At 41.2% G+C, this 14425-nt stretch overlaps 1 protein-coding gene across 1 annotated transcript in view; it reads right to left on the reverse strand.

Annotated features, from left to right (window-relative positions):
• The window catches only part of YES1 (YES proto-oncogene 1, Src family tyrosine kinase), an 85291-nt gene extending 71369 nt beyond the window's left edge, over positions 1-13922 (reverse strand). The window contains exon 1 of the mRNA XM_075920917.2: positions 13788-13922. The gene's annotated coding sequence lies outside the window, so the exon portion shown is untranslated. The remainder of the gene's footprint in view (positions 1-13787) is intronic.
• Positions 13923-14425: the final 503 nt, after the last annotated feature.

A 14425-nucleotide genomic window follows, 5' to 3' on the forward strand; every position in this document is an offset into this window, starting at 1 on the left:
GAAATGGTAAGACAAAAAACAAAAACAAAAAGTCCATTCTTTCAGAAGCCAGGTGGATACAGGGCAACAGAAGGAACCAGAGCAAAGCAGACAAAGCTATCTCCAATATTCATTTTTTTAAATGTGAGAGATTGGGTATTTAGGTCTCAATTTACAAAATAGGTTATTCCATTAGAAGCCTGGGGGGCCTATTCAACAATTACAATTGATAATCTCATGTCATTAAGGGCATATCTAGACTATCCTAAACTTTCAAAAGAAGATATGCAAATTCCATGGGAATTTGCATATCTTCTTTCGAGCTCACTTTCAAAAGTGAAATTAATTAAGACGCGATTTTGTCGGCAAACCTTCCCATTTGTTGACAAGCCGTGTAAACCTAATTTTTTAAGGAAAAGTGGCTTGTCAACAAATGGGAGGGTTCTCTGACAAAACCTTGTCTTAATTACTTTCACTTTCGAAAGTGAAATTCCTGTGGAATTTTCATATCCTTTTTCGAAAGTCTAGCGTAGTCTAGATACGCCTTAATAGACTGCTCATTCCACCATAGGTAGCTAAACAGCTATCCCTCCCCCTCAAGCTCCTATAATCATTTTATTCCCTTGATTCCCTCCTAGGGGCTTTGTTATTTCATTCCTATCCTTCCTTACACTTCCTGACTAATCGCCTCACCCAAGACCCCACTAGGTGACTGGAGATGTCTACCTCCTGTGTCTTCCCCATGGATTTTCTTCTCCTATTCTTCTTCCCCAATCTTTTCTCCAGGTTGTAGTATAGACAAAGACACATGTGTTAGACTTCAACTGCAGTAAGATAGTTCTCTGGCTCACACCTGTTAAAGAGGAAGAGGGAGCACTGCACCAGGATTCTGTGTTTTATTTCTACCTTGTAGATAGTCATACAGAAGGAAAGCATCCAGAAACTTCGACCCTCTCACTCTCCATACACAGTTCAGAGGGGTTTGGGAAAACCAGAGGACTAAGATGGTGATGTTTAAATCAGGTATGTTAATAGGGTTGCATTTTGCCAGGGTCAGGTAATTTCAATTTTCCCAATATTCACAAGTATCTCTAGGATACTGGATGCTCCAGCAATAGCCTGTTTAAATAATAGTTCAACTTATCTGTTAAAGTAAAAGTACACATAGAAATTACAGTAATGTAGACTACAGTTCTGCTTTTACATTGCACCACACATCAGAAAGTGATTGAAACTCACATTGTGATGTTTAACAATAGCGGAGGAGCAGATTACAACATAAATCCTCTATTCACACCTCAATTTAGTGCTGCACTTCCCCCCCAAAAAAATCACATTGCACATTTGATCAGAACACATCCACCGCAGCTCTGCTTGATGAAGGAGCATTATCTATCTAGTTTATTGGACTTTAACACGCTCTTAAAAGAAATAGTGGATTATAAAATATTACATAAACTTGGACATAATCCCAATCAAATTATTACAGTTTTCAGGCAACAGACATTTTGGGCCAACACTGGTTGACAGCATCCATTTAAAAACTCTTTCACACTTGTACAAAGTTAAATCATCTTGGCACTCTTTCTGGTAGCCAATTGTATCCTTTAAGTCGGAACTCCATTCATTCAACTGAATTGCTGAATTAAGGGGGCCAGTTGGTTGGCATGGAGAGGATTGGGTTGATTGACAATGTCCTTTAGTCACAAAGAAATTGCAGCAAGAGTTTCTAAAAGTCATAGTGGGTCTCTCAATAGATTAAATTACTTGAGAAGATGATGCAAATACAGAATGTTTCCGGGGAGGAGCTGAAGAGTCAGTGCACTTCCAAAAGTTACTTCTGTGTCTTGATTGTAAATTTAGTAGCTCAAATTAAATATTTTAAAGAACTCCTGCTTTGACTTTTAACTTTGCACAAGCTACAATATAAGCAAACACGTGCTGGCTCTCTGGATAGTATGGATTGTGGGATTTTCGCAGAGCTACAGATGCTTGGCTGAGAATTCTATTAATCTTCATTCTTACATTTTTCAGTACTTCATTATGCTAATAAATTTTGATATAAGGTACTCAAATTCAGTTCATTTTTTCAAAATTTGAATTTTCAAATTATTACAATCATCCATTTTATACCCCACAAGTAACATCATATAGTGCTTATTGAAAGAATTCATAGTGCTCGTTATTGAATGAATATTTTCAATAGATGAATCATTAAAAATAGGGTAATTCAACATGCATAAACACAGAACGACATACTAATAAATTACCGGTGCATATACAGGCACTGTATTCCAATTGTTAACACTTCCAGATACGAAGGATATCAAATGCCAAAGTATTTACAATTTGGATATCACTGTATAAATCTAGTAACTATATAGAAGGCCATAACATGTCTTCACCCACTAAAGTTAAAGGAATAATTCTGGATGAACAGTGGAGTAGAAGAATGCAAAAATTTGGTCCAGCTCTTTACTTTAAACATACTTCATTTTCCTTTATACCTGGAAAGATTATATACAGTTGTCCACTAATGAAACACTGGGAGCAATAAACACTATGATTACATAACATACAATATCTGGCATAACTCTCAGCATTTTGTATATTGTTTGTTAAATGTCAGCACAGTTGTGTGGCATGCCCCCCTTTATAGATGCAGAGTACAGAGACAGGAGTTCTTCAACTGGTGTAAGAACACTATCTCCAAAATGACATTAGATTTGGTCTACACCTGGAAGTTACATCAGCACAGTTATGGTGGTCAGGATGTGCGGACATTACTACTCTCAGGGTGAATGTAGCTATGTTGACAGAAAAGTGCCTCTGTCAACATAGCCAATATTTGTGGAAGTGATGCTCCTACACTGACAGAAAAACTCCTTCACTCACGTTGGCTGTGTCTAATGCTAGGGCTTGGTCCACATTAGAAAGTGTGGACACTAGAAAGGTCCACACTAGAAAGGTCAACCCAGCTATATTGCTCAGGGGTAGTGTTCCTTCTAAGATGCGCAGCAGCACAGCTTCATAAATCAGGGCCTCCCAGTCAGAGGCTCAGAGCTCCATGCAAGGAGCTGACTGACTGGGTGGGGCTGAAGAAACATCTGTGAAGCTGTGCTGCCACACAGTTTAGAGGGAACACTGCTCAGGGATGTGAAAAATTCACACACTGATGCTATGTCTACACTACGAGTTCTCAGCAAAAAATATGCTAATGAGGGTCTCATTTGCATGAGTTGTGATATCATTTGCATATTTTCTGCAGATCCGTTTTTGCGCAAAAACAAGCAGCGTGGATGTTCACTTTTTTGCGCAAAAAACCCTTTCCCCAGAAAATCCTTATGCCCCAAAACACGAGGTATACCAATCTTCCGGAAAAAGGGGTTTGTTTGCGCAAAAATAACCATCAACACTACTTGTTTTTGCGCAAAAACCCCAGTGCAAAAACCAAATCAGCAGAAAATATGCAAATGAGATCAACTCATTTGCATATTTTTTGCCACAAAAACTCATCATGTAGACATAGCCTGAGAGATGTAGCTAAGCTGATCCAAACCCCAATGTAGACAGTGTTAGATTAATAGGTTGATGGAAGATAAGGATAAGGAGGATTTACTACAGTGACAGAAAAATCCTTTCTATCCCCTGTAGTAAGAGTCTACAGTACAATGGCACAGCTGCAGCTGTGCCACTGTAGTGGTTGTAGTATAGACAGACTAGTGCAGTGTTTTTCAACTTCTTGTTTATAAAGTACCCCTTCAAAAAAAGTAAGTACCCCCAGTACCTACAGTTTTCAGACATAAATTTTTTTTTCTACTACTGCAATGCATTTGTTTAAACAACTTAATCGTAGCCAGGTGGGTGATGAAATTTTTGGATGTAAAAAGTACAAAAATAATAAAGTGCTATAAAACTTAAAATAAAAATTCAGTTTTCCTCCAAATTTCAATTGTGCTGATGTATCCCCCAGACTTCTCTCAAATACCCCCTAAGGGTAGTCATACCACTGGTTGAGATACACTGGACTATGCCACCATAAATTCTGTGGCACAGACGTAGCATAAGCCAGTAGAGGTACGTCTAGACTACAAGCCTCTTTCGAAAGAGAGCATCTACACTATAGCCAGTACTTTCGAAAAAGCGAGCTGCTTTTTCGAAAGAGAGCACCCAGGCAGTCTGGATGCTCTCTTTCGAAAATGCTGTTTGCATTCAATATTTCCTTTTTTTAAAAGAGCACTTTCGAAAAAAGGCGTTATTCCTCGTAAAATGAGGTTTTCCGTGACTGAAAAAACTGCCGCGTTCTTTCAATTTACTTTTGAAAGAACGCAGCAGCAGTATAGATGCAGGGGAAGTTTTTTTTTAAAAAGGACACTTTTTTTGAAAAACTCCTGTAGTCTAGACACACATTAGGAGTGCTCTTTTGTTGGCATAGCTATTATAGTTATGCTGACAAGAGAAGAAAAACTATGTTGTAGGTTTGTGTGCTTTTTATGTACCTCTTGAGTGATACAGCTATGCTGATATAATGTTAAAGTTTAGACAAGGCTTTAGAATACAGGATCAATATCACTGCTAGACGAAGCTGATATAAAATGAAGAAAAAAGCTGTACCTAGGTAAAACTAACTTCAACAGAATTGTCTCTCCTTATTCCATCAGAGAACATGGACCTATTGTGTAAGGCCTAATCCAGCTCTCCCTGAAGAGGAACTTTGCAACTGACGTCCAGGTCAATAAGATCAGGCCCTAAAATAAGTAGGCTAAAATCTCAGCATATCACACTAGAGACTCACATTTTTCTTTGCCTAATTAGCTAACAAAATTATATAGTTACATCCGTGCACTGAGCAATTTAAGGGGACGGAAGTGTTATTTTGATTTTGACTGAAATCACATGAAGCCAGTCAGATCAAGCACTTTAAAAAGTTCACTGTTTACATCTTTTGAATGAGATGAAGGATTTACTACTAAATTTGTCTGTCCTGTCTTTTCAGAGTTAATGGACAAGAGGCTGAAATCTATTATTTTTTTAAAATCTCAGTTAAGCGTCATAAAACTAACTTAGAAGTTAACTGTTACATTACTCCTAGCCTCAAACTGACTCAAAAATTCGAAACATATGCTTGTGTGAAGAATGCCTATTATATAAAACAAGATGAGTCAGTCTAAAAAAGGTGATACTGTACACATTTCCAAATACAATTCTTAAAATAATAGTCAGAATATACAATAGAATTGTATTGTACCAAACAGCTGATTACACGTTAGGTTAGCCACTATTTGACCCTCTACACACCAAAGCGAAATACCTTTCAGATATCCTAAAACAGTTCATACTTCTCAGAGAGTTAAGAAAAAAAAGGGGAAAATAGGATTTCCATTGACTACTCGATTAGTCTCCACCTTTGAACTTTAGCAAGAGCCCTGCCTGACTCTTGCTACAGTTCAAAAGCGGAAGCCCAGCAGGGAGTGCAGGGCCAGCAGGGGACTAGCCCCATGCTCCGTGTAGCACCTGAGACTTTGAAATGTACAAGAGCTCCACCCGGGCTCTTGTACATTTAAAAAGGAAGCCCTGCAGAGAGCAGGGGACTAGCGGGATTCCCCGCTGGCACTCCCTGTGGTGCCTCAGCCTTTAAAACGTACAAGAGCCCTAGCTGGGGATCTTGTATATTTCAAAAGCAGAATCACAGCAGAAGCAGTGGAAGTGGAGACTGCTTCAGTCCCTGCTCACACTGTTTCTGGCTGTGCCTTTACCTCCCCTGCGGAGACGATGCCAGCATGAACTGTTCCCCCCCACCTTGCTGCCTCTCTCTGAGAGAGGCAGGAAGGGGGGGGGAGGGGAAGAAGTAACTAGTCGCTTACATCCCTATAGGGAACAATTAATTTAGGAGCTGGGGGTTAGAGCCAACAGGGCTGCAGTGAGTTAGATTTTACGTCAAGGCTGCTGGAATGCATGTGGGATGTGTCCGAAGAAGTGAGGTCTAGTAGAGGGTTTTGGGGATATATACAGGATTGTATGGGGCATTCTAGGAGCTGTATGGCATGGGGAGTGTGGAGGAGCAGGCATGCTTTAAAAGAAAATCAACTCCATCAGGATTTCCATAGTGTAATGGGCCCAATATTCTTTAATCTTAGTTTGGCAATGGCAGACCTGAAATATATATATTTACGTTGTTCATACATAAGAGGCCACGGTGTTAGGCCACAAAGAGTTTAATTGGTAGTTCTAGATTTAAGTCCTTAATACTTTAATCAATAATGTAATATAATGTAAAGGAAATGATTATTTCTGTCATTAGATAACATATTTGTATATGCATCACTGCTTTGTTATGTAGGTATGCTGAATGCATTCATTAAAGCGAGATAAAGTTGGCATGAACACTTTTGAGATTATTTTTTCAGAGTGAAAGCATGGAAATTTAAAGATTATGCTGTACATTAGCTTTCCATTAAAATTTACATGGAAGAAGGAAACACATGAAGCAATGATTATTTAAGTCACATTCTAACCAGTGTGTTTCACTGTCATTATCAAGCATACCAAAAACACCTAACAATACTTTTTTAAAATAAGTTATTAATGGATTTTGTTTGGTAGGACTTCTATTTTCAGTTGCTGTGGTTTAAAAAAGTTCTAACGATTGTGGTGGACAAAGGTTTAATATTGCCAATTACTCTTTAAATGCCACCTTCAACAAGCATTTATCTGTTCTTACAATTAAAATAAGCATATTCAACAGAGTTTTTAAAGTTGCAGCAGTTAGCCCACTGTATTTTTTCCCTATAGCTAAGCATTCCATAAATTTAGTTTAGCAGAAGCAACTAAGAGCTACAGCATGACTGTTTCAGCCATCCACTCCCACTTTGGAGAGTGCTTGCAACATGTACATAGAAAAGAAAGTAACCATGGAAAACCTGGGTTCTTCCAGAATGGTTGTTTCTACAGTATTAACAAACCTTAAAATATCAGATTGTGGGAGATTTCCTTGTTAGCAAGTTTCCTCAGAAGTGAGCTATGGGCCTGATCTGCAAAGATTTATACACAAGTAACTCTGTTCATGTGAAAAACCACTTTGTCAGTGAGGGTTCTCATGCAAAGTTTGTCAAGTGTTAGTCTGCAGGATCAGGCCAAGCTTGTAAATGCTATTAAATTGTTCTTTATTCTTTTCCATCCTTCTCCAATATCTTGTGTAAACAACACCAAGTATTCAGTGGACATGCCGTTTTTTCCCCAAAAGATTTTGCCCCTGAAGTACCAATCATTTGTGAAAGGAATGATTTTAAATTCAGCAGTAGCGTCATCATTAAAGTTTACATAGCTGAGTTGGTCAATAGTTTGCTCTCATACGAAACATTTCTGATGCCATGTCTACACTGGCAAGTTTACAACGGCACATTTGTAGCGATGCAGCTGTGCTTCTGTAAGATTGCTCGAGTATCTGCTTTATGCCAAGTATCCCGCTGACATAAAGACACCTCAATCAGTGGCAATAGCTATATTGGTGAGAAAAAAAAATATCCTGCCCACATGTGCTGTGCACACTCCTACTTATGAAGGCAAAATGTACGTCACTTTTGGATAGGATTTTTTAACACCACTGAATAACATAAAATGGTACTGTAGACATGGGCTGAATATCTAATATGTGCTGCACTCATATCTTAAGTACATTCTAGATTATTAGAAATCCTGCAAGTTGTCTCCACCCTCAAAATCAAAACAGAAAACAAAGCCACGCTGGAAAAAATTATCTAATTTCCTGTGCCTCCTTGGAGTATTCAAGAAACTGAAAAACAGATATCAGTCTGAGGTTTTAGTGGTCATTACTTCCTCAGCACTCTCTAACCACATCCTACTATTCATGACAAAAAAACAAATCAAAACAAATCCCCAGCCTTCAAGAGCCGAGACTATTCAAGGTGCTCTCACTGACAATTCCCACCATGGTACTTCAGGAGATTAGATCTCAAAGAGAAAAGTCCTTGACTTTGGAATTATCTTCAGTTGGCCGACAGACATGAGGGTCTGTAATTAGGGATGTAAAATTCTGATTACTCAGTGAACTGGTTAAATATTACGTTAACCTTACATTGAACAGGTTAACCGACTAAGTGGGATCCTGGGTGGGAGACAGCTCCAGCCAGACTGGAGCAGCTCCCAGCCCCCAGGATTGCCGGCTCTTGTCCCTAGCCACACGGGGTGGCCTGCCAGTTCCTGGGTAATTGTTTACTTGTTCACATCCCTAGCCTGTACTCTCTTAAAACACTACATTAATGGGAAGGGTATTCCTGTAACTGTAGTCAATCCATCTTTTTGAAAGAGTGTAGGGCGGTTGATGGAAGAATTCTTCTGTCAGCCAAGCACCGTGTACACCAGGGGATAGGTCAGCATGGCTAAGTCTCTTGATGGTGTGGATATTTAAACCTCTAAGGATATGCAGCTATGCCATGCAAGGGATGGTCTACTGTGAAAACTAACCTCCAGCATGAGTGACAAGGCCTATCAATTACTCAGATTTTTGCCTGAAGTAATAGGTGGGGAGGAGGAGCTGTTATTTGCTACTGCTTCAGAGTTCTAAGTTTCTCTCAAAATGCTTTAATCTGCTTTTTAATACACATACACACTGAGGATGTGAAAATGCAGTTATCAGGCTAATCATATAGTTGATATAATTTGCATCGACTAAATGATTAATCAATAAGACTGCTTTGTAGAGCTGCAGCAGGAGCCATTCGCGCTGTAGCTCTGCATTTTAAAATGTAGTAAGAGCCACTGGGTTCTTATTACATTTAAAACATAGAGGTGCAATGATCAGCGCAAGCCAGGACTGCTTGGTCCCGGCTTGCACTGAGTCCAGCGGCTCCTGTTCGTGGCTGACCGCACTGTCTGCTGCTGACAGGGGCTGGTGCTGGAGCAGCCCCTGCCCGCGGCTAGCCCTGTCTGCTGCCAACAAGGGCTGTTTGGCAGCAACAGCTTACATGCAAGATGACATTTGCTTGTTAGATCAGCATCTAGCAGAGTTCTTTACTTCAACAGAATCAAGACTAAAATCTAAATACACCTGGGAACTTTCCCAGATTTGTTTTTGCAGAAGGTGACAACAAAGCAATATGGGTCCTTTCAGATCTCAGTCAGCGGTTTGAATCTTTCTATCACAGAAGCCATAGAAAGTGGTTACGATAACACAGCTATGAAGTGGTTTATATAAAAAGAATTAGTGATTACCACCACACACAAGCCACCATCATAAACAGAACTCTTCTTGGTATTCCCAGATGCTATGTTTACACTATCAGGTTATTTCAAAATAAATTAATAATAACTCCCGAAGTAACTATTTTGAAATAAGCTTAACTCCTGCTTGAGAAGAAGAATATTTCGAAATAATAAGCCCATTATTTTGAAAAAACAGGCTTCGTAATGTGGACACTTGCCTTGTTCTTTCAAAATAACTCTCCAGTGTAGACATGCCTAGAGAGGCCAAAGATTGAAATGAGAGGCATAAAGATTAAACTAACTTTTCATTTAAAGATGGTTAGTCCATGAAAAGGATTAAATCACACTAACAGGACGGTGTAAGAAAGTGCATTTCCACTGTATGTGCTGAATCTGTTCTGTGTATTAACATCTTTCGTAAGAACTGTTTTCAGATCATTTTATTCTATAAAAATCTCAAACAAAGCAAATGTTTGTTTGGTTTTTGAGGGGAATAGGGTGAGAAGGAGAGAATGCTATTTGATAGAGTTAGTTTAGTCAAACCCTGTAGAATAATCTAATGTTCTTGTGATACAGTGATTGCTTTGCCACTGACATTACTTTTTAAATTCTTCCCATCAAATAGCTTGTTCAAATTGTGTTCAGTTTATGAAAGTAGTGTAGTCAGCCCAACAAACAATGAATAAAGATGAAACAGCATACTATTCCCAGTAATAGCATGAACATCAGGACTAGTCTACTGAAAATGTGTCCCTGGCGGGCCCTTTCCCTCCCCCCCAGTTAACCTTAATTAGTAAGGCTTACCAGTTAAACAGTTAAATGTTCACATCCCTAGTGAGAAGTGCCTCTCCAGGGCTGCTGCAGCTCCAGTGGGCACAGCTGGGAGAAGGGTGCATGTTTGGGGCAGGTCTGTCTGCATGTTTGTCTGCCCCCTGTGCTCTCCAGCCAGATTAAGAAATGAAGCCAATTGTGCACTTTCCCCTCACTCCCTGAAGAAGGGGAACAGCCAACAATGTTTCCAGATGAACAGGGGGAGCAAGAGCTACTTGCTCTTCCTAAAGGGCTCCTGTGAAGTGAAAAGTTCTTGGATGCGGGGGGACACCCTCACCTACCCCTTTCACTTGCCTGGTGATTCTGGCTCTTTTCTGTATGGTTTGATGCATCCCCATCCTAATGGGGGTGAGGGATTTGCCCCCCTAATTTCTCCCCCACATGACCAAACCCTTACTTTGCTTTAAGTTATGGTAAGAACAAGGTGCATATCAAATTTGGTGGTGCTAACTCTTACCGTTTAGGAGGCGTGTGCTACGTGGACTTTTGTTTCAGGCCCTCATGTTTCTACAAGGAGTTATTGAACAAACACACTGACAGATTCACTTGCTCACAAACTCTCTCAAATATAAAGTCAGGTTACTACTTAATTCGTAAAACAACTTTGTCAGTTTATATAACCATTTGTCACAAGACAGATATTTACCAACTTGTTACATGACAACACACATTTACCACAGTGTGGGAATGAGAACATAGTTCTGGTTTACTCTCTTGGATTTGCTGGAAGTATTCTGCATATTAAAACAGGGTGGTCAAGTGTCCCATCTGCTCTAGAAATCATTTTTTATTAATCTGTTGCTCTATCTCACTTTGATATTAAAATATATTCCAGATTGAAGATGGCATGTAACTATTGACTATAACCGTTTCCCAATACTCTACAATAACAGTTTCCCTATACTCTACAACACTGCGATTGCAGTATTGTTCCCTTAAAGACTATAAACTGTATTTAAGAAACTTCTTGTTTTTTAAGTTTATCCTGTACAGACTAACTTGGGTACCCCCTAAAGCTTCTGTATTTAAGAAAGCAGTCACTCTATATCTGACTTAGTCCTCATCCTCAAAGGAAACTTGCAAAATTTTTAAAAGATGGGGCTAAGAACTGAAGATTCATAGCTTTGCTAGCCACTAAAAACCATGACTTCACAGCCTTCATGGCTTTTTTAATGTGTACATAATTTACAAACAATCCTGCTGCACCCACAGCAGCTTAGTTAATTTCCCAGACCTGAAGAAAAGCTGTGTAAACTTGAAAGCTTGTCCCTCTCACCAACATAAGTGGTCCAATAAAAGATATAACCTCATCCACCTCTAAGAAATTTTTCAGTTTAAATCTAAAAATAGATTTAGTTCTTTTCTTTAATAGAACCAAAATACAGTTTAGTCATAGGTATAGATTGTGGACCAAAAAAATCAAAACACACCACCTTGAAAATATAAAATACCAGCAGATTTATCGGGCTTTGCTCAGTAGTGCCAAAACAAAGAAACACTTCAAATGTCTCTGTTTTATCTCTTTTCTGTAAGGTTTATTTTATGGCTCATCTTGATTCAGTCTCTTTCAACATTCTCTCTGCTGTGTTAATTGTGAGGACTGAACTTGCTTTGGCGTTTGTCTCTTTTTTTGTTTGGTTTTATGAAAAGCAATCCCATTCCAACATCCCATTTGCCTTGCACAACCAAACTTTTACGTTGCTTTAAGTTTTGGTAAGAGGAAGCTGTACATTGAATTTGTTAGTTCTAACTCTTACTGTTTTGAGGAATTCTTGATCAAATAGACAAACTCTAAAATATATAGTAGACAAATTATTCTCCCACTGATACTGATCTATGTTAAGGACAACTTCAAACTTTCAGAATTTGAGTCCAATATAATGAAAAATTTATGAAAATCAAACTGGTTTTTTTTTTTTTTGAAACTTGACGCTGTCCTTCTTTGATGTGTATATTCCATTTATGTCACAAACACTTCCTCAGATTGGGACTACATATTAAGTTCCTGATTTTACAAAACATTTGTATATATTTAGTTTTATGCACATGAACTCAGTGGGACTATTTGTAAATAAAGTTATGTATTCGCTTAAGAGAAACCCAACTTCTACTCTTCAGGAAGAGTCAATTTTGCAGTTTATTAAGTTAGCAGAAACATTTAGCTGTGTTAAAACTGTATTAGAGAACTTTGATAGTAATAACAACATTACCTGAAAGCAATTTCATAAAAAATGTCTGTCTCAGGCTCTTATAATTTTATGAGAAAAAAATAATGATTTACAGTGAAGTTTCACATTGGTTTTACAGTCAATGGTGAATTCTGTGAGAGAAATCACACCAAATTCCATTTAGGGTAGGAAACTGCCAGCATGTGAAAAAAGCAAACAACTTCATTCCCTACCAATACTCTCTGTTACAAACTGACAGGTTAGCTCAAGGATCTCTCAAAAATAGCTAATTTTAACTCAAATAATCATAAACTCAGTTTTAAATTAGGACAAAAATCCTTTGGTATGTTTGTGAAAAACTGTCTTGAGAATAAAGTTTTATAGTGTTACCTCACACAATGTAAAATGCAGCACTCCCTATCTGTGTGTGTACAAGTCGTCTGGAATTGCATATGTAAGAGCACTATCTAACTCAAGGCATAAGATACCCACACCTGTGGCCCTTATCTTGTGGGAACTCATGTGAGTAACTTTATGCAGTGCAAAATCAATATGACTACTGAGAATGTATAATGTTAAGGACAAGCCTATGCATTCTCACTATATATAATTTTTTAAAGAATATACGTATAAAGAAAACTTGGGGAAGTGTTATGACTGAAAAATTAAAGTAAGAAATGTAAAGTAACCATGCCTCAGCTAGACACACAAACGTAATAAGTCTAGCAATGAAGAGAATACACCATACCACATAATAATATAGTAGGGCCAAGTTAGCTGATCTGGAAATCAATTTTCCATTTCCTGACTTTGCCTGTTTACAGCCCCAAGGCACAGTGCTTCTTTTAACATAGGTTTTAACTGAACTGATAAAAGCAGGAATTCAACCCTGTATACCGCTCATTAACCAAGGTGGTTAAAATTAAAGTCCAGGAGCAAACGCTCTTCCCCAATACCAATGTAAAACATAGGCTGGAATAACCCCAACAAAAAAGAAGAAAACCTTGACTATCCTCCACCAAGGCGCCTGCTGGGAGGAAACCGAAACGAGTGGTAAGTGAAAGTGGAGCCTTGAATAAACTCGTTTGCTCTTCTGCCCACTTCCCCCTTCGCCAAACAATGAAACACGTTGTGGTTTTCAATCACACCAAGCCAGCGAAGGCAGAACCCCCTCTCCCCACAGCAGTTGTTAGCAGGCTTCAGGCGGCCAGACTGACAGCGCCCGCAAGGGACGGGACGTGAAGGCAAAGGGGAGCCACCAGCGGGACCCTCCTGCCCCCCGCGCCTCAGACATGGGCCCCCGGGGTACAGCCGCGCCGTAGCCCGCACGGGAAGACACGGGCTCTGCTCCCCGCCGGGCAGGGAAAAGTTACCGGGAAACTTTCAGTCAATCCAAGTGGGCAGGGGGAGAAGGGAAGGGGGCGGGACGTCGCCCAGCCTAACGCCCGGGACACGGGGGAGCCAGCGGGGGAAGGGGTCTCGCCAGGGCGGAGGAGGCGGCCGCGTGCAGGGGCTGGAGGGGGCCGGGGCCTAGCGCTCGCCGGGTGCCGCCGCCTCTCCGGGGTGAAGGCGCGTCCGGTTCCTCACCTGCTTCTCCGCAGCGGCTCCGGCGGGGACGGACTCGAGCCCCCTGCTCCTCCCGGGGCCGCCGGGCGGGCAGCGAAGGGGGGAGGAGGGAGCCGGACGCTCGCTGCGTGCGGAGACTCGCTGCGAGGAGAAGGAAACTCCCCCACCCGCCGCCGCCTCCGCCTCCGCCTCCGCCTCCGCCGGGCTCCCCGCCTCCCCTGCCCGGCCGGACTCTGCCTCCCCCGCCTTCACTGGCGCTGCGGCCGCCCGGGGAACCTCCCCCTCGAGGCCGCCCGCAGCCCGACTTAGAGGCCGCGGGGAGGAGCCGGGGGGCCGGGGCGCTCCCCGCCCCCGCCAGCGGCTCCCCCTCAACGGAGCGCGAGTTCAGCGGCCCGGCCTAACATGGCGGCGCCTTCCCTAGGAGCGGTGGCCGCGCCGTTCTTACAGCCACCGGGGCCTCCCGGCCGCAGGAGGTGCCCCCGAGGACGGGGGAGGGGATTTAGGAGGCCGGGTTGGCGCTTGAGGGCAATCCTGGATTGGGGGGGGGGAGCAGTGGATGGGGGGAGGGCCCTGGGGTAGGCAACCCTGTTTGGGTATGAGCAGGAGGAGGAGCCGTAGCTCCTCAGGGATTTCTGGGGAGCAGGGGAGCTGCCAGCAGT

Source organism: Pelodiscus sinensis, chromosome 2, assembly GCF_052426305.1.
Source record: "Pelodiscus sinensis isolate ZL-2025 chromosome 2, ASM5242630v1, whole genome shotgun sequence".
Taxonomy (NCBI): Eukaryota; Metazoa; Chordata; order Testudines; family Trionychidae; genus Pelodiscus; species Pelodiscus sinensis.